We start from the raw sequence: 23,204 nt of genomic DNA, 5'->3' as shown, positions 1-23,204 counted from the left end.
GTTTAAAATAATCATCAATGTTTAAATTTTTATTTTTAAGGAAAATTTATTATAACGGGATATCACTAGACTCTAGGCCCCTTAAGAACAGAATATTTTGTTTTGTCCCCTGATGTATTCTAAGCAATCCCTAGCACAGAGTACATGTTCAATAATTAATGAATACAACTGATCCTTGAACAATGTGAGTTTGAACTGTGCATGCCCACTTATATACAAATTTTTTTCAATAAATTTATTGGAAAAATTTTGGAAGATTTGCAACACTTTGAAAAAAAAATGCAGATGAAACAGGTAGCCTAGAAATACATAAATAATTAAGAAATACTTAGGTATGTTATGCATGCATAAAATATATGTAGATGCTAGTCTATTTTACCATTTACTACCGTAAAATATGTACAATCTATTATAAAAAGTTAAATCTATCAAAACACATATACAAACACTTACAGATCATATATGGCTTCATTTACAGTTGAGAGAAATGTAAAGATGCAGTATTAAATCATTACTGCATAAAATTAACTATAGTACATACTGTATTACTGTAATAATTTCATAACCACCTCCTGTTGCTATTGTGGTGAACTCAAGTGTTTCAAGTATCTTAAAATACCATGTGATGCTAATCTTTGCTGGGTGAGCAGTTTGTCTCTCTAGAAAATTACGTATTTGTTGAAGTACATGATCTCTCTTAAAAGTGAAATATTGGAAACTTTCAGGAATATGAGAGACTAGAGGTGCCCCGGGCATGTTCCTCCTACAGAAGAAGATTGAAATGGACTCAGTGCCACTGCCACCACACTCGCCAGAGCCATTGTCTGGTCCCAGTACTGTCACCCATCACACAGCAGCTCCCCACAGAGCAGCAATCCTGTGGGTGGCCCATCACTGAAGCTGCAGACTCTGCAGATGCAAGGGAGGTGGCTTTAACCCTTGTCAACATTGCTGCCACTGCAAGTTAACCTGCTGCTGCAAATGACACTGCAGAAGTGAGGAAGACTGCTGCCACTGCCACAAGGTAACCCCACTGTCACCAAGGACACCACAGACTCAAGGGAGGCAGTTGCAGCCACCAACGCCACTTACCACTATTGTGAGGTAAACCTGCTTCCACGATGGACACCATAGTTATGCAGTCTGCAGCTGAGGACACCACAGCCAAGCAGGCAGCTGCTGCAGTTGCCACCACCACCAGTGCTGTGTGAAAGTCTGCAGCTGCTGGAGCCATTGTTCCCAAATGGGCAGAACACCAGTGCCACCCCTGAAGCCCGCCATTGTTGGAACCATCATTGCAATGCAGATGGCCAGCCAAAGTCACTGCCATAGCACTACCACAGTAGCCTCTGTTACTGTGCAGGTGGACTGCCAGACACTCTACTGCATTGACACAAGGAGGGTCACCAGTGAAGTCCAGGGAAGGAGAATAATAGAAGAAGCAGCTGCTTTCCCAGATGACCAGACATCAATGTATAAATACCAGAAATATTAAAAAAAATGAGTCTACCAAAGGAACATAGTAACCCCCCAAATTCCAGACCCCAGAGAGTAGGAAACCCTTTAAATGACTGAAAAGGATTTCTGAGCAAAAACTCTTAAGAAAACTCAATGAGATACAAAAGACATAGTTAGATGACACAATGAACTGAGTAAAACTACCCAGGACATGAAGGAGGAAATTTACAAAGAGATTAATAATTTAAAAAAGAATGAAGCAGAACTCATGGAACTCAGTACATCATTCAGTGAAATAAAATAAAAAAAAAAAAAAAAAAACACCACTGAGAGCTTAAGCAGCAGGCTAGAGCAAGCAGAAGAAAGAATTTCTGATCTTGAAGATAGTCTCTTTGAAATAACTGAGGTGGACTTAAAAAACAAAAAACAAAAAGCCAATTTTAAAAAGTGAAGAAAACTAAGAGAGAGAGCAGACAACCCTAGGTACACAAACATCTGAATCATGGGTGTTCCTGATAAGGAGGAGAAAGAAAGAGGCATTGAGAACATATTCAATGAAATAGTAGCAGAAAAACTCCCAGGTATAGGGAGACACTCAGACCTTCAGATTCAGGAGGATCAAAGATCCCCAAATGAATTCAATCTGAAAGATTCTCTCTGAGATATGTTATAGTCAAACTGGCAAAACTCAAAGACAAAAAGAGAATCCTAAAAACAAGAAAAAAATGTCAAGTCACTTAATAAGGGAGTCCCCATCAGACCAACAGCAGACTTCTCAACAGAAACTCTATAGGCTAGAAGAGAATGGGATGATATATTCACAGTATTAAAAGAAAAAAAAAAAACTGTCAGCCAAGAATACCATACCCAACAAGGGTAACCTTCATAAATGAAGGAGAAATAGAGTATTTAAAAGACATGCAAATGAAAAACAAACAGAAATTGTATCTTATCACTTCCAAAAAACAACAAACACTGAAGACAAACAATAAAAGGGAAAGAAACAAAAGATATGTAAAACATCCAAATGAAAATTGTTAAAATTCCAGGAATAAGACAATACCTTTCAGTAACAACCCTAAAAGTAAATGGATTAAATTCCTCACTCAAAAGACACAGACTAGCTGATTGTATTAAAAAACTAGACCCAATACAAGACTCATTTCACTTACAAAGACACATACAGACTAAAAGTGAAGGAATGGAAAAAGATATACCACACAAATGGAAACCCAAAAGAAGCAGGAATAGATATTCTCATATCAGTTAAAATAGACTTCAAACCAAAAATCATAAAAAGGAGACAAAGAAGGCCACTATATAGTGATAAAAGGATCAATCCAGCGGGAAGACATAACAATCACAAATATGTACGCACCCAACATCAGATCATACAGATACATATAGCAAACACTATTACAACTAAGGAGAGAGATAGACCCCAATATAATAATAGCTGGGAACCTGAACACCTCTCTCAACATTGGACAGATCTTCCAGGCAACAAATCAACAGAGAAACACAGGATTTCAACCACACTTTATTGGACTTGGCATTTATCTACAGAACATTTCATCCAACAACTATAGAATATACATCTTCTCATAGCATATGGAGCATTCTCCATGATAGAGCACATGTTAGGTCACAAATCAAGTCTCAGCAAATTTTAAAAAACTGAAATCATTTCAAGTATCTTTTCAGATCACAATGTATTAAAACTAGAAATTAATAACAAGCAAAACTCTGGAAACTATACAAACACATGGAAATTAAACAACATGCTCCTGAATGGCCTATGGGTCCAAGAAGAAATTAAACAGGAAATTGAAATTTTTTTTGAAACTAATGAAACTAAAGACACATTAGGCCAAAACCTGTAGGATACTTCAAAAGTAGTACTAATAGGTAAGTTTTTTGCAATAAATGCTTGAATCAAAAGAATAGAAAGGTTTCAAATAAACAACAATGCTATACCTCAAAGAACTAGAAAAACAAGAACAATCCAATCCCAAAACTAGTAGGTGGAAAGAAATAATTAAGATCAGAGACGAACTAAATGAAATAGAGATACAAAAAAATGGTACAAAAGATCAATGAAACAAAAAGTTAGTTTTTTGAGAAGACAAACAAAACAGTCATTAGCTAGGTTAATTACAGAAAGAAGAGAGAAGACCCAAATAACAAAAATAAGAAATGAAAAAGGAGACACCGCAATTGATGCCACAGAAATACAAAGAATCATTAGGGACTATTATAAACAACTATATGGCAACAAATTTGAAAACCTGGAGGAAATGGATAAATTTCTAGACACATACAACTTAACAAGGATGAAATAAGAAGACACAGAAAACCTGAGCAGGTCAATAACAAGCAGCAAGACTGAAGCAATTATCAGTAGTCTCTCAACAAAGAAAAGCCCAGGACCAGATGGCTTTAGAGCTGAATTCTACCAAACATTTACAGATAAATTAATAAAAATTCTCTTCAAACTCTTCCAAAAATTTGAAGCAGAGGCAATGGCAAACATATTCTCCAAACATATTCTATGAGGCCAACATCACCTTGATACCAAAACCAGACAGAGATACAACAAAAGAAGAAAACTACAGGTCAATATCTTTGATGAACATAGACACAAAAGTCCTCAATAAAGTATTAGCAAACAGAATACGGCAACACATCATAAAAATTATAACCCACGATCAAGTGGGATTCATCCCAGGGATGCAAGGATGCTTCAACATACACAAATCAATAAATGTGACACACCACATCAGCAAAATCAAGGACAAAACCATATGATTATCTCAATAGACACAGAAAAAGCATTTGGCAAAATTCAATATCTCTTCATAATAAAGACTCAGCAAATTAGGTATAGAAGGAAAATTTCCCAACACAAATAAAAGTCATACAAATCAAATCCCCCACCAAAATAACCTGAATTATATAGAATGGAAATAAGACAAAGGATGTCCACTCTCACCACTCCTATTTAACATAGTATTGGAAGTACTAGCCAGAGCAATCAGGTAAGAAAAAGAAATAAAAGACATCCAGATTGGAAATGACAAAGTCATATTGTCCCTGTTTGCAGATAACATGATCCTGATCCAATATGTTGAAAAGCCTGGAGTCTCTACAAAAAAAAAAAAAAAAAAAAAACTCTTAGAGTTGGGGAGCAATTTCAGTAAAGTTGCAGGATACAAAATCAACATACAAAAATCAGTAGCATTTAATACTCCAACAATGAAATAGTAGAAAAAGAAATCAAGAAAGAAAGCCCATTAATAATAGTAAACAAAAACAAAAACAAAAAATACCTAGGAACAAATTTACCTGGAATAAATTTAACCAAGGAGGTAAAATTTCTACAATGAAAACTATAAATCACTGCTGAAAGAAATTGAAGAGGACATAAAAAGATGGAAAGACATTCCATGGAAAATTAACATTGTGAAAATGTCCATACTACACAAAGTGACCTACAGGTTCAATGCAATCCCCATAGAAATATCAATGACTTTTTTCACAGAAATAGAAAAAAAAATCCTGTCTTTCATATGGAACAACATTGTATAATAGAACATTGGATCCCAAGTAGCCAAAGCAATACTGAGCAAAAATAAATAAATGAATAAAGCTGGAGGCATAATAGTACCTGACTTCAAATTATACTGCAATGCTGTAGTAACCAAACATTATGTACTAGAATAGAAACAGATACTTGGACCAATGGAATGGAATAGAGAACCCAGAAATCAATCCATATACTTACAGCCAACTGATCTTTGACAAAAGCAACAAGAACATACGTTGGGTAAAAGACTGCCAGGAAAACTGGACATCCATATGCAGAAGAATGAAACTAGACCTGTACCTCTCACCATATATCAAAATGAACTCAAAATGGAATGAAGACTTAAATATAAGACTATGAACCTCCTAAAAGAAAACATAGTAGAAACACTTCAGGATGTACAACTGGACAAAGAGTTTATGAATAAGACCCCAAAGCACAGGCAACAAAAATAATAAATAAATGTAATTATATCAAACTAAAAATCTTCTTCACAGCAGCAGAAACAATTAAAAGAGTGAAAAGACAACCTACAAAATGAGAGAAAATATTTGCAAACTATGCATCTGACAAGGGATTAATATCTAAAATATATAAGGAACTCAAACAACTCAACAGTAAAAAACCAAATAACCCAATTAAAAAATGGGCAAAGGAGATGAATAGACATTTTTCAAAGGAAGATATGCATGAGTAAATGTTCAGCACAACTCAGCATCAGGGAAATGCAAATCAAACCCACGTTGACATATCATCTCACCCCAGTTGGACTGGTCATTATCAAAACTACAGAGAATAACAAGTGCTGGTGGGAATGTAAAGTAGTACAGCCATTATGGAAAACAGTATGGGGTTCCTCAAACAACTATAGACAAAACTGCCACATGCCAGCAATCCCACTGCTGGGTATATGCCCAAAGGAATACCTAAACTCTCATATTTATTACAGTTCTATTTACAAATCCAAAAGTTAGAGCCAACCTAAATGTCCATTGTTGGACAACTGGGTAAGGAAAATGTGGTATGTGTACTCAATGGAACACTACTCTGCTGTAAAAGAGAATGAAATACTGCTATTCACAGAAACATAGATACACTTAGAGAAAGTTATGTTAAGTGAAATAAGCCAGGCACAGAAAGAAAAATACCACATGTCCTCACTCATAAGTGGGAACTAAAAAATAATAAATAAAAGGAAGAAAGAAAGGAAGGAAGAAAGACAAATACAACAATCACAAGGATCCATTGAACTTTCAACAGGAGTTACAGAGCTGAGGTTACTGGAGGTGGGAAAGGGGGAGAAAAGGGTAAGGGAGGAATTGTTAAAGGGCCATGAAAAATGATTACATTGTATAATGTCGAATGTACTAATTATCCTGATTTGAGCATCATATATTGCATACAGGTATTGATATGCTACTCTGTACCCCACAGATTTGTACAATCAACTGTTTTGATTTTTAAAAAATGCATGACAAAAAAAAAGTGATCTCATGGTTTTCTCTTCCTTATGATTTTTCAAATAACATTTTTTTTTTTTACTCTGACTTACTTTATTGTAAGAATACAGCATATAATACATATAATGTGCAAAATTTGTGTTAATCAACTGTTTATGTTTTTGGTAAAGCTTCTGATCAACAGCAGGCTATCAGTAGTTAAGTTTGGGGGAGTTAAAAGTTGTAAATGGATGTTTGACAGTGAGAAGTGTTGGTGCCCCTAATCCCTGCATTTCTCAAGGGTCAAATTAAATAGTTTACTCTTGAACCCAGTAGTGCACAATCACCATGACTCCTTTCATAAATGACATTTCATTTCTTAGAGATATATGTGAGATCTTTGAAAAGTTTATGAAAGATTTACATTATCTTTTAATTCTAATTTTCTACAAACCTTTTGAAGTACCCTTGTGTGACTTGCTTCATATTTTATTGGTATGACTTTCTGTGAATTAATTTTTCTATTTATTTTAGTGTTTGCATTTTTTAATTAACAGATTTTATTTTTAGAAGAGTTTTAGGTGTACAGAAGAATTGAGCGGGCAATACAGAGAGCTCCCCCTATCTCCAGCACACTGTTTTCGCTGTTATTAACATCTTCCACTAGAGTGGTACATTTGTTACAATTGATAACCCACTATTGACACATTATCATGAGCTAAAGACCATGGTTAAACTTGTTTCTTTTTTTGTGTTGTACAGTTCTATGGATTTTGGTAAATCCAGAATGCCATGTATCTACCATAAAATATCAAACAGAATAGTTTCACTGCTCTAAAAATTCCTGTGCTTCAGCTATGTATTCCTCCTTGCACTCCACCTGAACCTCTGCCAACCACTGATATATTTACTGTCTCTGTAGTATTGCTTTATCCAGAACGTCATATAGTTGGAATCACACAGTATGCAGCCTTTCAGAACAGCTTTGTTCATTTAGCAATATGCATTTAAGTTTCCTCCATATCTATTTATGGCTTGATAGTGTATTTTTTTTTATTGCTGAATAATACTTCATTGTATGAATGTACCACCGTTTGTTTATCCATTCAGCCACTAAAGGACATCTTGGCTCGGTTGTTTTCAGTTTAGATGATTATGAATAAAGCTTCTATAAACATATTTACCCATGATCTAAGATATTGTTGTTTTTGTTGTTTTCCTGCAGATTTCCGCCCCACTACTCTCAATACACCTCTTTCTATATCTTTTCTATCTCTCCTTCTGTATGTCTGTCTGTATGTTATTGGTTCTCTTTCTCTGGAGAACCCTGACTAATACAGTGTTCTTCCTTTTTCTTTCTTTGTTTTATAAGAGCATATCTTACAGCAACTTCCTAAGAAATGGTTCATGGCAAATACATTTTTTAAAAATTGCATCAATGTCTGAAAATATCTTTATTTTACTCTTACCTTAAATTGCTAGTTTATCTGGGTCATTTTTAGTTACTTTTCCTTATTTATATCTGGCTTATGGTATTGCTGTTGAGAATTCTACTGTCCCTCATGTATCTGATATTTTGTAATCTCTTATTTTCCTCCTAGTAAATTCTCAGGATATCACCTAATAATTAACTAGTGTTTTAAAATATGCAAATGATATGCCTTGTTTGGGTTCAATTATTGAGATAACTTTCAATGAGAGCAAGAATAATCTTAGAAGCATTTCTGGGAAAAAATGTTGTAATTTTTTTTTTTTTAATTTCCTCCTTTTCTTCTCTATTCCTAGTTTATTTGTATAATTTGGAAGCTAGAGAGCTAGGGAGCCTGGGCTGATCCTCTAATTTTACATATTTTTTATTTCCTTTTGTTTAAAACTTTTTCTTTTTAACATTCTTCAGGCTTTTCTGAACTCTAGTTTAGTTTGCTTTTTAAAATCTCACTGATATATTTTTAATTTCCAAGAGTCTTAACTACCTCTGATTGTTTCATTTTATAATTTTCAATTCTTGTTTAACAGATTCAGCAGATTCAATATCTTTTTTTCTTTTTCTTTTTTCTTTCTTTCTTTTTTTTTTTTTGCCTCTCAAAAAAATTAACAGTTTTATTTATCACTTTTTCTCTGGCCAGCAATGTCTTTGTTTCATCTAATTTCCTATTTTTCTATTTATTATTGCCCTTTTCTTTAATCTTTGAGGTTTTCCTCAAACCTGGTGATCTTTGGCTATCTATGTTTAATAAAGTATGGGAGAAAGGTAATGTGGATTGGGAGCTTTGTGCACATGAAGAGGGTTTGTTATCTCATGTGATCCCCCTCAGGGTGATTTGGTTGCAAGCTATTTTTTCTACCGAGTGACCTCAAGGGTGTGTATGTGTGCATGTGTGCATTTGTTGTCCCTTTCAATTTTTTCACAGAAGAATTATTTAACTTTATGCTTAGAAGGTTGAATCTTTTCCAGTGAGAGTTGTGATACCAGGGTGGGGAAGGATATTGTAAAGTCTAATATTTAATATGCAAACTTTTTATGAATTTTTCTACATTGATACTTGGGCCACGCCTTCATCTCTACTTTATCTGTCTGCTGTCTATGTCTTGGTGATGAAAGTTCCCCTCCCCCCCACCACACAGTAGGTATACAGAGGTTAAAAGCTCTGACTTTTCTTGAAGCCAATTTTTCATCACTCTTTATTTTCTGTATCAGCACTCTGTTTTTTGTAGACCTTGCACCTGAGTTTGTCTAAAATTCTATATAAATTTGCTCACCACTCTTCAGTATTTTTTCCAGACACCTCTACTGAAATTTCTATTCTGTTAATTCACTTGTTATTCTATGTTTTCCATGTTCAAAAATTTGTTGTAATCTCTTATATACTACTATCTTTTCCTGCAAACTTTTTGTCCTTATTAGTTTGAACATTCAAAAATTATACTCTACATTCATTTTAGTGAAGATTCAGGGGTGAGAAGGAATGAGCACATACAGTCAACAAAATTTATGAATTTTTCTGGTTCTCTTTCTCTGCATGCAGTCCTTTCAGAGGTTCCCCCCCACCCCCACACACACACCATTTTCCCCCTCTGGACACAACCACTCCTATTAAGCAAAGTTAAACATCATCTTTGTCAATATACTGCATAATAATATGAACTGCTTTAAATTGAATAATGGCTGTTTTGACAGTGAGTGAATTCAATTGAATGTTATCATGAGACAGCATTTGGTGTAATTCTTTAATTAATGGAAATGAAGTATTGCAGTATTGAGGAACTTGAATACATGTTGATGGATACTGTGGATAAGAACTATGGCTCAAAGCCAATTCAGGGCAATTCACATTTTCAAATAAAGAAATGATGAATTTCATTGCTTTTTCTTCCTTTTTGCTTCTCTAAGCTTTGCATCTTGATTGAAGCAAAGACATCTGTCTTCTCCCAGATAGCAAGAACTTTGGTTGCTATGGCAACATATTGACTGTGGAACTTAAAATAAAGGTGGCTCATTTCCAAATAATTTTTTCTCTTTCTTCACAGAAAAGGCATACATTGGCAAGAAGCTCTACTAAGTTTTTATAATCAATAAACCTGTTGTTTGCTGAAGGATTGCATCCCAAAACTTGCATGTTAAGCAGGTGAGAAAGTGTACATCTGGCTTTTATACACTTTTAAATCATGAAACACTGAACCACCTCATTCTTATTATGTTTTCTTTCCTTCCTCCCTTCCTTCCTCTCTTCCATCTTTTTTTTTTTTTTTTTTTTTTTTAATTGTAATGGCAGGGACCTGGGTGGGTGTAACAGGAGGAGGAGCAAAGGCAATGAAAGACACTCTGTAAAGGCCCTTGCTGAAGGACAGCTTGGTTGCTAAGGCTTGAAAAGATTGTTATTTGTAACTAACACAAAGTTATTCCCAAATGCACTTAGGCTCAGAAGCAAATAAGTTCTAAAATTTTAAGAAAGGCATGGATTGAATCTTCCCATATACAAAAATGATCTTTTGATACTTTGGGATGCACGTATACTTATGCGATAAATCTCATGAAATCCCAGGAGAGGGTGAAGGGAGGAAAATTAATTTCTTTAAATTGAGGACATCTTAAATAAGTCATATATTTAAAAACACCTGCACGTTTACAATATTCATTTTTATTTATTTTCTTTTGAATCTTGTAGTAAAGCTGAGTTCATCAATAAGAAAATGGTATGACAGGAAAATAAATGTGTGATTCTACTTTAGTTTTATTTGTTGACTTTCTTCCAAACCTAGAGCCTTGCACTTTGTTTATTTTCCATTTGTTTCACAAATTTATGTAGCAAATTATATTTAGTTAATAAAAATTAAAATTTCTTTAAAAAATTATTAAAAATAATTATATAATTACTCCAAATTTTTCTACAAGACCAGGCTGGTGTAATTTACATTAAATCAATAATTTTAACATCAAAATAAATTTAGTTATCAAAGCAAACAAAAGTTATGTTATTTCTATTTACTTGGTTGTATGATTTAAGATAGATATTAAGTTTTTGAAGTTATTTATTGGCCTAGGACAATATACTTAAATATTTTTTTGAGAATAACTCAATTTAAGAACCAGTATTTTGGAGTAAAGACCAAATGTTCACACAGAAAAAAAATAATCTTAACCTTTCTTCTTTCCACCTCTTTGGTAAGGATATAGGCTGTCATAATGCAGTAAAGAAATGATGATGCTTCCTTGGTTAGTGAGTGTTAAGGAAGATAAGAATAGAGATATATTCTTTCATCATGCGTGAGAATTAGAGAAAATTGAACTCAGAATCTTGATCTCAAAACTTTATAATTTTTTTTCTAAGAATCCCCTAATTAGTAAAAATTATAACAATGAAAGACAAATTTTTCCAAGAAAAGATTAATGGATATAGCAAGAATGCTTGCATAAAACACCAATTCACTCAGATGTTTCTATCATGAAGGAGTGAAGTGCAAATCCTTCAAGAACAAGAATCTTCGCATGATTGATGTAAAGACACCATTTGTAATAGTTTTCAGAAGGCAGAAAAATAATTGACTGATTATATCTGGGTTTGCTTTCTTGCATGTAGTTGCCTCTTACGGGTCTTCCTTCCTTCTTATGCTCTATCCCAGGGCCCACCATCTTGGTTTTTTTCTATGTGTCTATGACACTTAGAAGTTCTAGCTTTATTTCTTTCATATTTACCTAACTCTATGAATTTCCTTTTGATTTCATAATTTTGTTTCTCTTGATTCTTTATGTATTAGATCAGGAATAGGATGGTAAAATGACTTTCCTGAAGAAAAGAGGAAGGTAAGTCAGGATGACTCATCCACTGAGATGTGTGAGTAAGAAGAATTATATCTATACTGACCGTGAGTCTGGAAGGACAGAGGTATTTAAAAAGTACTGAACTCATTATATTAGGAAAATTTTGAATACTAGGACCTGTGCTAAGCATTTTGTCCTTCACTGAACAGAGGACCAGGTATTTTAATGATAGGCATGTTGTCAGAACCCTGTACTTAGCAGGTACAGTTAAGAAGTAGGACAGTGAAAAGGAGGCCTGTCATTTCCCCCTAACTAGATGGGAGGTCAGGGAGCATGTTTGTTGAAATATATTTCAATGAGTTAATTTCTGCTCAGTCCATAGAATTATACAAGGAGGTCAGACAGACAGATCAACAGGTTCTAGACTGAATGTTCAATGGGAGGATCAAGGAAACACCAAATACAGGATTTACCCACTCCTTATTTTGATAGGTAAGTGCTAAGTGTTTATACGGCACTGGAGCAGTGCTGTGAAAGATTGAAAAATGCACGAAACAGTCTCTGAAAGCACCTAAATTCTAGTAGCATTGATACCGACCATTTCATGAGCCATTGTCTCAGAGCATGGTTGAAACCTGGCTGGAAGGGCACGTTGCTGTTCTGAAGACTTCAGGAGGCATCAGAGAAGACATCAATTCTCCTCTGCCTCCTCTTGGGACCAGTGGAAATTTAATTAATTAATTAAAATAGGACTACATCTGAGTAATGTCAGTTACTAATAGTTCTGCCACTTGAAACTTCTCTAGATGTTTTTAGTGTTCCGAGAAGCTTTATACAGAAAGAAACTGACATACCCCTTTTTAACTAGAATAAATTCATATGGACTAGAAAGAGGAAGACGTCCACCTGACAAGACAAAATTGACAAAATCTAACCAGTTAATCTATGAGTAAATTATGTCACAGTAAGATTGCTTTCAAGTTAAATCACATTTTCATTTTTGGTGATCTATTATATTTAGCTTTATTTGTATAGCTTTTAAAAATGGCACTATTTCAAAGAGAGTTATTTTTAAAAACACTTACCTGACAGATCATTGCCTACTAGAATGCAAATTGCTTAAGACTCTATAAGAATAGAATCTTTTCTTCTGTCTTTCTTCCTCTCTTTGTTTCATGTATTTCCAGCACTTATCAAGGTATCTAAAACAAGGAACTTAAATATGATTATTAAATGAGAGAATGCCATGAAAACATGTGAAGAATAGCTCAAAACTCCTATATTCAGGGAGATTGTTCATTCTTGATCTTATTTAATTTCTTCAATAGGTAACGTGTATGTGTATAGGACTCTCAATGTAAACACGTATACACACATACACATACATTGGGGAGCATGTAGAAATCAGAAAATACGCTACTCATCAAGAACCTGATAAGTTACATTAACAAAATAAAAATAGGATCAGAATAGAAATATCAAGATAGGAGACAAGTAAGAGATGAAGAATATATGACAGATGATGTACAAAATTTCCTATACTTATTTGCTATATTGGTTCAAAAATCAATATATACAAGGAATATAAAAATGGAGTGGAAGTCTCACTCTCCTACCCTTATATACAATTTGTTAGCACCAGCCCTAAGCTAGAAACTATTTGTTAATTAACTAAATTAACTATTTGTTAATTATTTGTGTTACTTCCCAAAATTGATGTAAATTCAACCAAGTAGATAGGAAGTCAGGGAGCATGTTTGTTGGAATATATTTTACTAAGTTAATTTCTGCTTAGTCCGTGGAATTATGCAAGGGGGTCAGGCAGACAGATCAACAGATTCTAGATTGAATGTTCAATGGAAGGATCAAGGAAACACCAAATATGGGATTTACCCGCTCATTTGTTTTGATAGATTAGTGCTAAGTATTTATACAGCACCGGAGCAGTGCTGTGAAGGATTGAAAAATGAACAAAACAGTCTCTAAAAGCACCTAAATTCTAGTAGCATCAGTATCGACCATTTCATTACATCATACTATACCCAGTTTCTTTTTTCATTTATGATATCTTAGAGGTCACCAAATTAGTAGATAACTTCTATGTGTAACACGAAATGTTCCAGTTTATGAAAGTACCATAATTTATTTACAAGTCCTGTGTTGATGGGTATTTAGTTAGTTTAAGACCTTTGCTTTTACAAGGCATTCCACAACTAATAAATTTTTACATGTATCATTTTGCAAATTTATGTGTATCTGTAGATATATAGGTTTCCCCCAAACAGATTACTGAGTTAAAGGTATGATCATCTTTGCTTTTGATGGATATTACTAAATTTACATAGCAAAATGAGACAACCAAGCAAGCCCTGGAAGATAAAACAGTTTATGATATAGAAGGCCAGTAAAGAATGATGAGGAATTCAGGTCTCACAGTTTAGGTGTGGAGAGGAACCATCTGTGCTCTCAAGTTTCTTTAGGTAGAAGTAGGGGAGACTTCTGTTATTCTCTATCATCCATTTTTATGTACTTTGTGTTCAGCAAGATTGTGTGTGACTGATCCTAAAAACCACCACATCAAATAGCCAAGTATGATCCCTTTCTGAGAGCATCTGATAGGATCTCAAGGGACTGCATAATCTGAAATCTTTGCTTCAGGTTTTGGGGAAAGACAAATCTTCCCCATACTGCTGTTTTTTATTTACCCCTACTGAGACTCCAGACTTCAAAGAAAATAAAGCTCTCTACATACTTTCTTTTGCAGAAAACTAGAAACCACCACCACCTGCCTCAGATGCTGTTTCATTTTCCACAAAAATGCCTCTTTCAGCTGGTTCATTGCTTTAGAGATAGTGGCTTGAATGAGGGGTTCAAGCACACACACACACACACACACACACACACACACACATTGGGGGGGCATGTAGAATTCGGAAAATATGCACTCATTAAGAAAAATCCTGATAAGTAATACTAACAAAATAAAAATAGAATCAGAATAGAAATATTATGGTAGAGAACTAAGAAACTAAGCACACATAACTGGTGATGCATAAAATTTCCCATGTTTTTTCTATCTCTCTAATAACATATTAGATATATTATATATTAGATATATTTATTAGATTTAATAATAGCCTATAATTAAATATTCTAAATGATCTCAGTCATATCTAGGAATTAATAGTGGTGAGGTTATGATGGTATGAAGTAAGGGAAATAAAAATATTCAGAAGATCATATTAAAATGAATTATAAAAACAGAAAATAATTATTTAAGACATTTTGGTGAAGTATATTATAATTTCCTGCTCCAATTTTTATATCAGAATGTCCTCAAAAATAAAATCTTCCTTTATTTTGTGGAAGAATTCATATGAAATTGGTACCATTTCATTCTTAAATATTTGGTGAAATTCACCAATTAAGCCATATGGGACTAGAGTTTTCTTTGTGAGATGACTAATAATTAGAAATTCAATTTTTTAAATATCTCAAGAATGATCAGAAATTCTCTTCCTTCTTGCCTCTGTTTAATTATGTTGCTCAAGGAATTATCTATTTTGTCTGTTTTCAAAATTATTGGCATAAAGATTTTCATAATATACTTTTTGTATTTGTATTCTCTCTGTGATATATAGTAACATTACCTCTTTTCTTACTGATATCAATAGTTTGGTTTTTTTTCTCTCTTTTTAAAATAACTCTAGCTAGGATTTATCAATTTTATCAGTCTTAAAATAAGTAACTTTTGGCTTTGTCTATTTTTATATTTCTTGTCTGGTTTTTGCTCCATTGATTACTGATTTTATCTTTATTTTAATTTCCTGTATTTTCTTGGAAGTTTACTTGCTTTTCTGCTTCTGAATTCTTTAGGTAACAACTAGTATCAAAAAATTATGTCAAAACTTAAAATAAACTAAGAAAAAAAATAGACAATTCCATGGTTAAATTCTTAAGAAAACTTCAATGAATGATAGAGAGACTAGAAAAGAGGGAAGCATTAATATACACAGTTTTCAATAATATAACTTTGATGCCCAAATCAGAAAATCATAGTGTGTGGAAAGAAAATATTAGCTATTTTTAGCATCAGTTATGCAAAGAGATTCAAAAATCATAATAAAAGTTTGCATCTAGAATCCAAAAGTGTATTAAAATATAGTAAGACCAGGTTGTGTCAATTACAAGGAACAAATATGGCTTGGCATTTAAAAAATCTATAATGTAATTCAGAAAACTAACAGAACAAAGGAAAAATATAATATTCTCAAAAATATTCCTAAAAATGTGTAATAAATTCAATATGCATTCATAGTATTATTACTGCTTTAATAATAAAACTCTTGGACATTTAAACTCAGAATGATCTATATTTATGCTGAATATATATAAAAATTAATATTTACAGTAAAAATTATACTTCCTGGAGAAATGTTAGAAACTTCTACCTAAAGTAAATGACACAGTAAATATGTTTATTATCATTGCTTTTTCTCATATTAATAGTGGATTTACAAACTAAGAAAATCAGAGAATACTAAAAAATAAAAGGTATACATATTATAACAGAGTTAATACAAATGACATTTTTCAGGTAGGACATAATTCACTAAAAATAAAAACTTAGATAACCTACCACTTTTTATTAATGCTGATAATATACAGAAAACATCTCAATTTGTGTGTCTAAACTGCAGAGCCTGAGGCAAGGATTTAAATAAGGATCCAATCTATTTAGAAGTTGCAGTCTAAGAGTAGGGACATGAGGCAAGGAAAGATGAGACAGAATGGAGCGTGTTGCATTGCTGTGCTGGCAGCTGCTTCCCAATCTGCTGCAAAGAAACATAGCAGGTCTCTCAACAGATATGTGGTGTGGGGCAATTCTATGAAACAAGTAGTTAATAGAAGGGAAAAATGAGAAGGGATTTACCTGCTTTACTCTGTCTCATAATAAGTTTCCTATTGGTCCATGTTCATCCCCTGGGGAACAAGCTCCCCTTCACTTTGGAGGTTGCATAATCTGCTCACATGGAGGCTACTTGTGAAAACAGATAGCACACACTGTGTTGCTGCATTTCCTGGAGTCTAGAAGCAGAGGAGCAGTTTACGAGTGCCGAGGTGCCAATTCATACAGAGAAAGGGGACAGTTAAGGAAATCTGAAAAAGCCCATAGGAATTTTATTCTATACGTTTGATCACTATACACACAAAAAATTAAGCTTGGGAGCTCTTCAATGATTTTCTAATTTTAGTAAATCTCTCAAAGTAATTCATTTCAGGAACAAATTAAAATAAATCAGTATGTTCACATGCCTTCAAACTGAAAAAAGATTTGGAAAAACTTGGCAGCCTTTTCTAATTTAAAAAAAAGTCCAAGAAAAATAGTAAAGAAAAATAGAATATACATAAATATTATGTTAAGACTACTTACAAACCAAAGTAATTATTATAATAAATATTATTTTATAAAGACAGCTCTACAAATGAAATTGTTTTTGAAGTTATATCAGTCTAATAATATAAGAAAATGAAGTAATGTAATTATTAAAAATAAAGATCTTCTTTAATTTTACATATTATTATATACCTAGAAAAACCTCTTGCAAAAATATTTTTATAGAGCTACTAATTATATTTTAAATATATATGAAATTTATATATCATAGCAGAACATATAGTAAATATTTATAAAACAATAATTTTACTTTATTGTAGTAGTAATAAGTTAGCAATAAAAAGGGAAAAATTAAATTTATTTATTTATTTATTTTTTGACATTGACATTGATAATATTCTCTTTTGCAACTTATACAATGAACTTACAAAAGAAAGTTATCAGTCTTTTCTCTTTGACACATGAAGTTCTCTCATGGTACAAAATTTTCTTTTAATGCAATTTATTAGAAGCTCATCCAGGTATGAAACGGAGTATCAAAGTACTACTAGCAGCAACTCAGAAAAACGTTTGTGTGTTTGTAGAGAAAAACAGACAGTGAATTAATGCTGATAAGAAACACGTTGATAAAAATTTAAACAGTTTATAATTTTATAACAACAATAGTAGGAATAGAGCACTTGTTTTGTGCCTGACATGCTGTATGTACCTTAAATATGTTATCTCATAATGTTCAAAACATCCCCAAGAGATAGGTATATGGTTATCTCCAGTTTACAGATAAGGAAACCTAAGTGGCTTGTCCTAGTTACACAGCTGAGAAATGGCCATGCTGGACATGGAATATGATTTGTCTCTCTGTCTCCAAAGCACACCATGCTCTTAATCACCATGTTGTGCTGCCAGAGTTATTGTAACTGTACCTGTTGTAATAACTACTTTTAACAATGCTACTAACATTCTCTGAGGATGTGCATATACCTCCTTGGGTGTGGCAAATCCCTCTTTCATCCTTGGAAACAGTGGTTATACCCATTATAAAAGGGAAAAATAAAATTTAAGCTATCTCAGTAAGAGGTAACAGTTTCGTAGTGTAAAATGTTCCTTACGCCTAGGGCACGGAGCAAAAGTAACTAATCACTGTAAAAAAGAACAGCTTATTTTCCAACAATTTTGCTAAAATGAAAATTGTTGCATTTATTTAGATTGTCTTTAAGTTGTTGCAACTAAATAACCTCATCATGAGAATGAATACAAATATTTAACTTCTTGGGGTCCTTTTGTATAGCTTTAGTTGTAACATTCTTTAAAACATCTTTGGGTACTAGAATGCAGGTATAGTGATTTCTGTTGACCTGTATTGACACAGGGATACTACAAGGCAATCCTGGGTTAGATTGGGGAGGGGAAGTACAGAAATGCCTTTTCTGGTCTCTGCGAAGAATAAATGTCTTCAATATGATATGTTTTGGTGAATTTTTAGTTGCGTTTTTTGGGCCAGGAAAAGCCTAGACATTTTCATAATATTCTTTGTTGATTAAACAGAGATTAGAACAGTTGGGATAGTAGCTAAAATGCCAATTAATTAATAAAAACCAATAAATTAATAATGCTGAAAAATAGATACTTCTTTTAGGGTCTATTTAGGCATTATAGTACTAATATTCTCCTCCACCCCTCCCAAATATCTGAAAGTCCTCAAGTTCTTCAATAAAAAACCTATAGAAAGCCAGAATTCTGGGCCATTGAGAATAGAAAAAAGAATATGATGGAATAAAATACATCAATGGCACATATTCAAAGGTTCACAGCATAAGTCCTAGAAGTATTAATTCTAAGCAGGTCTGCACCTTGAAGACTCTAGGGGATGATATGCTTTTTCCCACCAGCAACTCAGTCATTTTGGTATTTCTTTCATCATTTCCATTTAAAAAAAAGACAAGGTAGGCAACTTAATATCATTGTTATCTAAAGCACAGAGTAGTTTATATTTTGCACAGAATACCCACAATAAGTTGAATTCATTTTTACAGAAAAAATTTATTTTCAGTAATAATACATATAATTATTGATCATTAACTGCTTGCCAGTCACCATGCTAAACAGTTTTTAAAAATGATCTCATATGAATTCTCTCAGTGACCGAAGATGTTATTGTCTCGTCTTACAGGTGAGAACATTGGGACTTAACGGAAGTAGCCTAAATGTACACAGTTAGGAAATGGTAGAAACAAGATTCAGATCTAAATCTAACTCCAAAGTTTAAGTTCTAAACGGTTGTACAATACTGCCCTTTGCAATGAAGATTTGACTGTGGAGAATTGAACTCATTTGTTTACGTAGTCAAGAGTTAAAATTGCAGATAAATGAAATTACTTAGTATTGATGGGAATTCATTGTATAACGAATTGATTGCCTGCCAGAAATAGTTCTACAAACTGAGTCATTTCTATTAGCTTCTAAAACTGAAGAGAAGTCCATTCTTTAAAAGACTTATTTTTCTGAAATATCACAAATATATTAGGCCAGTTCTGTTAGTTGTGGTAATTAAGAATAAAACTAAATTCTGAACTACACAGAAATAGTCTGCTAATTTAATAAAACAAATTCTTGACACTTTTCTGTACTGAAAGAGTGGAACAAAACCAGAGTATTTAGTTCATTGTTAGTGTCATTTAAACTGCATTTACCTGATACCTTTGGAGTGAAAATGAAACTCATGTATTTGACCTTATGGAAATCAAATTATAAATTTAGTAAATAAATTATTCACTTTTCACAATAGTTATAGTTCTCAGAAAAATAAAATGATATATGGCTAACTGTTTTTAAAACCAGATTTCCTTGGTATTTTGTTACCATACTCAGGAGAGTATCCATCTTCCTGCAGGACAGAAAACTCAAAGCCAAGGGGAGGAGAAGAGGTTTCGTAACACTCAAACTGCAGCAGCTGCAGGATGATTTGGCATCATTAATGCACTTCGGAATGTCTGATGTTTAAAGTAATTCTAACATGCTTCCTGTACTATGAATATAACTAAGAAATTAATTCAAACAGCTACAAATTGAAATTTCATGATAAGACGTATAGCTCGAAGATAACAACTATTACTTCTTTGAAAAACTATTACAATGAAAGAAAAGACTATGTTTTTGATGCAAATTTAGCTACTTTGACATCACAATTCATTTTTAACAAATGCTATTTGTTTTTTTTATTTTTGCCACTTTGTATATTTTGCACCATATTCAATATGATTTTGATTCAAATCTTGATTTTCTGAGTGTTATTATTCATGAGATCAGTAGATTATATTAAATAGTTTTTCTTAGTATAAATGGCATACTAAAAAAAATAATGATGCAATTATAGACTCATGACATTTTAAAGCTACTTTTGAAGTTGAATATATTCTATCTTCTCTGAATCTATTACATTCTCATGAAATTGTTCTATGCTTTTTCTTATTTCTTTCTCTTATTGTAGTATCTAAAAAAAAAGACAATAAGCAAATCAAAACCATTTGTAATTCTGAGCAAAAATTAAGTGAATTTATAATTACAAAATGAATTTATTCCCCAGTTTCAGACACATTGACCTGAATACAGACTTCTAAAATGTATCTATTGTTTTAGGAATCTTATTGTGACTAAATTTCCAGGTTATGTGTTTAAGTTTTCTTACTTAATATTTCGTTGCCTTTCTTCTCTGCAGCAGCACTCTGAATTAATGTGTTAGCTCAGATTTATAAATCCCATGATGGAAAGAATGGAATTTATTTTAGCATTTGCTTTATGCCAGTAGTTCTTAACCAGGAGCAATTTTTTTCACCCAGGAGATATTTGGTAAAGTCTGGAGATACTAATAGTTGTCACTAAAATTGAGGGGGGAGGGGAGAGTTGCTAATTGACAAGATAGAGGACTGGGGAGCTGCAAAATCTCCTGTAAGTCACAGAACAGTTCCTTACATTAAAGAATAATCTGATTCACATGTTAATAGTGTCACTGTTGAGAATCCTCTTCTATGCAATAGCTTGTAAACAGTATGATTTTTAGCTCTGCAATTTGATAAAAAGATGAAGTCAATTTAATTTCTTTGTCATGAGTGACATGATGAGGGATGACATGAATCTCAAAAGTCAAAAAGCACCTGCATGGGGGTAGAAAATCTATACATGACAATTACAAATGTAAAGTAGTTGATCCCAATAAATTGGAATCAAAACTTTCAGATGCTCCTTTAAACAAAATCTTGATGGTCTCAGCGCAACTGAAAGCTAAGCACACTTCATTCCAATAGTTTGAAACGTGTGGCATGTGGAGTGTATGAGAACAAGTAGTGAGCATTTGAAAGGCACATATGTTGAACAGGTTTTAACATTTGAAGGAAAGCAAGGTTTTGATTAAGGCAAGGAGGGGATGCGAACGTGATGAAAAGGCTGAGGAAATAGATTAAAGTTATTTAAAATGGAAGCAGACTGGGGAGAGCAGAGTGGGTATTATTGAGAGAGAAGTCCTCTATGGAGAGAGACTCAAAAGGAGGACACATAGCTTATTAGGGGATAGTCTTCTTGTGCTGCTCAAGGTGAGGCCCCAAACACCAAAGAGGTTTCAATGTTTTATACCTCAATAATGACATCAAAGGAGAGAAAATAAATTACTTAGATCGTTAGCTTCATATGTGATACTAGCTTTTAAAAGTTAGCTGTATTTTCTTTTTGATGAATTCAGTTGAGTGGTAGGTGACAGTAAATAAAGGGCATTTTGGCAAGTGGCCTGGCGTGAAAGAGATAGGAACATAGTTGCATTGATTGTGTTTGAAAATACAAAAGATTCAATGCAAAAGCATCTTATTCATTAGTGCATTTCTTGCACAGTTTGGCTTCTCTGAAGGATGCAGAACAGCTTGAAGACGCCGGGAAGACTAAGCTTTTGGGATATTATTTAAAACTGATGACCTCCTAATAGACTGGAGGAAAATGTTTGGGTGGAATTCTCTCTCAGTGGTTACAGATAATTATGGACATTTATCTCTTGCTGGCTCACTCAAGCCTTTGATAATTGGGAATAAGGATGGCAGAGAAGTTCAATTTTAGGAATTGAATCAGAGACAAGGAAGAAAAAAAAAGCAGGGAAAGTTTCGGTATGGGGAAACTCAGATTTGATAGGCACCTCTCAGAAAGGAAGGGGAAGAGTGACTACCTACTTTTAGAAAAAGCATAGAATTTCTGCATCACACACTAATTACTCTATTCTGAATCAGATTATCAAATGAAGAGGGGAAAGCACTGAAGTCCCTCCTCGCACTGGTAAAATGTTAGCCTGGAATGAGCTTCTAATGGTGGTTAAGAAGCAGACAATATTTAGGGAGAATAAAGAGAGGTAGAGGGGTGGGGAAGGGACTGATGTCTTTTGAATACCAACTGGGAGCTGGACACTGTCCTATGTACTTTTTACATGCTAGCCCATTAATGAGATATACATTTTTAGGGACATTTTACTAATGACAAAATTGAGAAGCAGTAAATGCCATTGTTCACACATCTCACTTGTGCAAAAACTGAGAAACTCCTGTTTCTGAAGAAATGAGGCATATACTGACAATGTCTATATAGCACTTCAGTTTTAAAATGCTTCTTTTTTTTTTTTTTGACTGGCTAGGTATGGGGATCCAAACTCTTGACCTTGGTGTTATTAGGCCCCTCTCTAACCAACTGAGCTAATACTTACAGTCAAACTGATCTTTGACAAAAGCAACAAAAACGAACATTGGGAAAAAGACTACCTCTTCAATAAATCTTGCTGGGAAAACGGGATATCCATGTGTAGAAGAATAAAACTAGACCTATACCTCTCACCATATATCAAAATCAACTCAAAGAGGATTAAAGGCTTAAATATAAGACCTGAAACTATAAAACTCCTAAAGGAAAATGTAGAGGAAACACTTAGGAGATATGACTCGGCAAAAACTTTATGAATATGACCCCAAAAGCGCAGGCAACAAAAGAAAAAATAAACAAATAGGATTATATCAAACTAAAAAGCTTCTGCCCAGCAAA

Source organism: Cynocephalus volans, chromosome 7 (genome assembly GCF_027409185.1).
Source record: "Cynocephalus volans isolate mCynVol1 chromosome 7, mCynVol1.pri, whole genome shotgun sequence".
NCBI lineage: Eukaryota > Metazoa > Chordata > Mammalia > Dermoptera > Cynocephalidae > Cynocephalus > Cynocephalus volans.
The sequence above is the reverse complement of the archived record's forward strand: the minus strand, read 5'-3'. Positions refer to the sequence as shown.